A 6,108-nucleotide genomic window follows, 5' to 3' on the forward strand; every position below is an offset into this window, starting at 1 on the left:
TCTTCAACAACCTTCTAAGAACCCTTGATCTTCATTTCTTCATCGTTGATCCTTCAAATGATGTCTTGATTTGATGATTTACATGATTCTTCACTACAAAACACTCAGAACACCTATGGAGTTGCATGATCTAGGATAAAACTGAATTAAAACAACTCGAGTGAAAACAATATAATATGTGTTCATCAAACCATTGACAACTCCTATAACTCTAATCTTATTTGTCTTCAAATGCAAAAAAAAAAAAAAAAATACTAAAAACATAGCCAAAATATCATATGATGCTTTATCATCAGTGGGTCTTCAATATGCTTGTTTATATTTTTCTTTTTCGCTTTGTTTCTAGAAATATGAGGTTGGGTGGTGGCTTTGGTCTGTCTCTATGTTTGTTTGAAAATCTTAAATTTAGTTTTATTTTTTGGATTTAAGATATGGATTCTAAAGTTATGTTCATCGGTGTGTTGATTTGTTGGATGCATCCCATGATCTGGATTCAACTAGTCTTGACTACTGCCTTATGTATCTTGGAAGGGTTAGGTGCTTAGATACTCCGTGTTGACAATAGTTTTCGTTCATCGTACCTTAAGAACTCTATCTGATGCAGTTCCTTCATGCGCCGTTTGTAGACTGTGATGGAGTTTTGTTGTTTGTTCATCCCTCAATTTAGACTACGATTGGATTGATTTCGTCCAAAAGGGCGTTTATGGCTATCATCAAATTATCTAACATCCTAATCAAACATCATCAAAACAAAAGCATACTAAGGGCAACTACAATTATAACTTAAAAAATTCAATTTATTTAACTAACTTAATTAATATTTATAAATGTATGAACATCTTCATCTCTTCTTCATCATCATCAACAACACTACCATCGCATCATAATCATCACCAACATCCAACTTCATCGTTCAGACACATAACATAATGTATTGAAACCCAAACACTGGATTAAAAAACTCATATCTAAAACTCATAGCCACATGTTCCAAATCAAAACAAAAGAATTAAACATAAAAATGGATAGGATTGAGGAACCAGGAATTAGGTCTAGAAATTGTTGGACGTGTTATGGCATCACCATTCATCCTCATCATCACCCTTCCTTTTCTTCTTCTTCGGTCTCTTTTTAATCTGGGGAAAAACATTAAATTTAATGAATCTAAGAGATGGTGGTGTTTATATGAGTTTAGATCTGAAAGAACAAAAAACAAAAACAAAAAGCATCCTCCATGTTCAATCAATCTTCATCATTTGAGATTCATCGCAATTCATTAAGTTTTTATTGTCATTGCAAAGTCATTAATGAGAGTGACAAATCACTATAAAACTGATGGGGGACTAAAAAAGCCTGAAAAATTGTATAATAAGGGAGCCAAATAGAAATATAGACGAAAATTTCTATCAAGGTAAAATAGAGAGACCAAAAATACATTTAAATATTTTGTAATGAAATATGACTAAAAGATATTATCGATTGAAAATTCATGTTAGGCCAAATTCAAAAGTTATAGTTAATAATCATTCAATACTTCAAATCAATTTATATATCCGTCAACATATAAAAACGTCATTAAACACAAATATAACTAAATAATACTAAGTTTTTAATTGCATAGAAAATCACTCAACAGGTACATAGTTCAAGTAGCTTAAAATAAATTTATTTAAAACCTAATCAAAGAAAAATTTATCTACTCACGAACATAGAATAAAACAACAAAAGAAATTAAAACCAGAGATATGTTGCTCATGAGTTTTTCTTCTCCACCTTGTAGTTTTTGCTCACTGCCGTTTTGTTTTTTTCAACGTGCTTCTCTCCTAGTCCAACTCTTTTCATTTCATAACCGTACTCCTTATATATTAAGGTAATTCCTCTTCCTTTTTTGTTCCATGATTCACTTTCTAAGCTAGAAAACCTAATGTTTGCACAAGGCCAAATCACGTACACCTTTCTTTCTTTCGGCCATGATCACGTTTACTTTCTTTTTCGAGAGTTGCTTTTATCCCATTCGGAATCGCTCATTCCCTAAAAAAACGAACTTAAGTTAACTCGCGTATGTGTATTTTCAACGTGAGTTAATTCACGTAGCACAGAAATGAGTAAAAACAAAAGGAAAAAGAGCAATTATCTTCTTTCTCAGTCCAACAACACAATATGCCACATTTTCCTTCTATTTTTTGGTCCAAGATTACACTAATAATATATAAGTCTTTTTTAATTCATGCACATAATCTTTAAGTTGGCCTTTTTCTCATTCAAACATCTGTAGTAATACTTCACCAGTTGAATAATTGAAATAAATCAAAACTGCGAGACTTGTTCCATTAGTAGATAAATTTGAATGTAGAAGCATTTAATTGACTAAATAAATAAAATATCGTAATTTATTAAAGCTAATATAATAGACTAAAAATTTAAGTAAAAAGACTCTAAAAATAGTGACCGATGAGGAGTCATCAACGACTTCAAATGTTAGCGGTTTTCGCTTATAAAATTCATGAAAAGCCTTGTTTCCCGGTGGGAATGGTGGTTGATGAAGGGCTTGCACTTGTTGTTGCTGCACTATCATCTGTTTTTAGGCATATTGTTCTGCATATCAAATACAAAGTTGATCATACCAATATTCATAATTGAAACCAAAATACCTAAATAATAGTCTAAATCGACCCGCTCTTACACCAAAATGTAACACCTTAAATATTTTTCTAGAATATCAATTAAGGTGTTATAATCTTATACTAGATACATTAGAATATTAAGTTTGAATTACTACTTGTAATCATACACTTGTGACTTGTCTTAAGTTTAACTACAAGATACAAATTTAAGGAAATACATGAAATGTTCATAAGTTAACATAACATCAAAATATAAAAATAACACAAAGAAAATAGTTATCGCAACCTACTCATTTGAAACCTAAAAATTAAATGGGTGAGACTACATTTTAGTGAGTTCTTTAATCTAAACCCAAATTGATCAACACTCCTCAAATTTTAAGTACCATTTTTGCTTATATTTTATTTCAAAATGAGTACCTAACAATCCATCAAATTTACTCTATTTCTCATCAATTTCTCTCTTTTCTCACACTCTTACCTATTTCTCCTTTTACAACTTCGTTTTTAAACCAAACACACCCATAAAGTTTGACACATATTAATATGTGCAAAACCATATATTAACACATTTAACGCACATGTGGAAAAAAATATTAGTATAAAGCAAGATGATAATGGTGATTTAGTCAATTAATTAAAATGAGTGGAGCTAGGGTTGAAGTTGATATTGAAAAGCACATTCCCCAAGGAGAAGGGTTTGGAATGTTATGTGAGTGTGAGTACGTAAAAAAGAGAGGAGAACTGTAATTGGAAAAGCAAAGGACTGAATGAATAAGAGAGAAAGAGCATAGTATGTGTTTCTGGGGACATTTATTGTATAAAGTAGCACGCTAGCCTTCTTTACTACACCCCAAAAATCTCCCTATTTTTAACTTTTTAAGTGAGGTATGACTTGGAAATTGTTGAAAATATTTCTAGAGATTAATTAGTCTTTGTGGGTTCCATTGTTCTAACATGTGTAGGACCCACTCAACATTCCCTTCTCTTTCTTTTTCTCACATTCCCACTTAGAAAGTTGGAGGTCATCAATGAATGAGTAATGCATTAATGTTCTCCGTATATCAACCTTTTTGATACTTGATCACTTGTCATGGAATGTGGTAAATGATTGCTGCTTGTAAACCAAAATAAAAAAAATAAAAAAATTTGGTAAGTGATAGAGTTTTAAATCATAAGGAGAAGTCGATGTCTCAGTTACTTTGATAAAGTTAAATATTTGTCTTTGTGGTGACTGAAACATAAGATTATAAATGTTTCTCTTGAGTTTGCTGGTTGGTGATAGTTTGCTGGTTAATTATTTGCTTATTTGTATTTTTGCTGAGTAGTGTTTAATATATTTCATTTTGACTTGCTAAAAAAGATCCATGTGCATCATTTAATATAGTAGAAATTTCGGGATACTATTAAAAATTCATTTCATAAACATTTTTAGGTATATATATATAATCACGATTAGTAGATAAATTATAGTTTATTTAAGAGCATTTGAATTAAATTTCACGTGTTTAATTTAGTTTAACTAGTTAAAAATATGATTTCTCCTAGTTATATACCCCTTAAATTTTTATTACGCCCATGTTGGTTTTGATACCATCTTCAAAACCTACCATCTTCCATTTATCTCTATATTCCTCCTCATTTACTCTTTATCTTTCACATCTTCCTTTTACTTTTTTTAACCTTTGGTCAATATTTTTCACATTTGAACATGATCTTAAAATTTGTGTTGGTCCTAACCAAACATTTTACAAAACTAACTTGTAAAATGATAACTGCTTCACTTATAAATTTATGTTTCAATTTTATCACATCTACTGTGAGACTCTCAACACATGAAGTGAGGTAAAGATAGTGATGAAGAATGAAATATCTAATATATCTTTTGAAAAATAAATATGTGCATGGTTATGATCGAGCATTTTGAAAATTATAATTTATTAGATTCGAACGGAGTAACTAGAAGAAATTAAATATATCGGTGTAAATTTCGAACTTGGATTCCTAAACTAAATCACTAAATTAAGTGTGTAGCTATAAACATTCATGCAATTAAGAATTTTGTGACCGTTCTAATCAGATCAACAATCCAAATCTCAAAGTCAGTAATTTTAATTTAAAACTAAAATCTATTTTAGATTTGGACTCATCAACCGATCATAAATTATGACAATGTGAATAATGTGTGCAATCAGTGACCGCAGCGAGTCAGAGTTCATAATATTCATGATGTAGAATTTCATAAATTTGAACAATATATCTTTGTTCGTATAATACATGCTAATTTGCTCATTTTCACTTATTTTTGTGTGTTCATATATGTGGTATAGTCTTTACCATAACTATTTGGAAGTATTTTCATGCTAAGATGAATCCATTCACAACTATATATATATTCATTATAAATAAAAAAAAGTTAAGATTGGTTTGGTTTGATGATCACCCAAACTTTTCTTCACTCATACAAAGAGGAAAAGAGAAATAAAAGCTTTGATCATATTATTCATAAACGTGTCACATTAACAATATAAGATGTATTTTTCACCTTTTCAGAGTTAAACTGATTAACATATATAATGGGTTACAGATCTTATTCTCACGCGCATGTATTTCAAGATACACTATCATACACTTTTACTCCGTTCAACAAACTACGTCCCCATAATATATTTTTCATTAATCTTAGTATAGTTCAACTTTAATAATCAATCTGAAAAAAATTCCTTTTGTCAATCTAAGATTAGTCTTGTTTGTGGACTGACATAATATTTAAATTAATGGAACGCTCAAAAATAAGAAATCAAACCATGCATGCTTATCCCATCTTATCTTGATATGTGAGCTTCTCGGTTTTTCTTTTTGATAAGATTTGTTCCTTAATTTGACTATGGAAATCTAAAGATCATCCAGGATATATTAATGTAATAAAAAATAAATAAAGAATTTCTAATTTGTTTATGATAAAAATGTTATAGGTGCTCAATATATATATATATATATATATATATATAGACACATACATACTAGCTTTTGATTAAGTATGATATGAGCAAACATAGTTTTAAATTGTGGTCGTGGTTATGTTTATGTTGCAAACATTTATATTGCGGTAAAATACATATGGATATGATGGGTGCAGTCGCAATTTGTGGTTGTACGTGTCATTGCGTACACCTCTAAAATATTTATATTGTATCTTAAATAGCATTGCAGACGACAATTTAAAACAATGAACATATTTTGTTGAGTAAATTACACATCTCTCATCTTAAAGATGCTTGAATTATACTTTTCTCCCTTCTTATGTTAAAATATACACTTCCTTATTCTCTTATTCAAAACATATTAGAAAATATTTCATTTCCTTTCCCTGAGAGAAGCTTGAATTAAATTCCCTTCCCTTTTATGTTAAAATCTACACTTTACTCCCTCAATAATTTTTTTTTATCTCTAATAATCTAGCAAAAAAAAATCTAGCACACTT

This window comes from Medicago truncatula, chromosome 2 (assembly GCF_003473485.1).
Source record: "Medicago truncatula cultivar Jemalong A17 chromosome 2, MtrunA17r5.0-ANR, whole genome shotgun sequence".
Classification (NCBI taxonomy): domain Eukaryota; kingdom Viridiplantae; phylum Streptophyta; class Magnoliopsida; order Fabales; family Fabaceae; genus Medicago; species Medicago truncatula.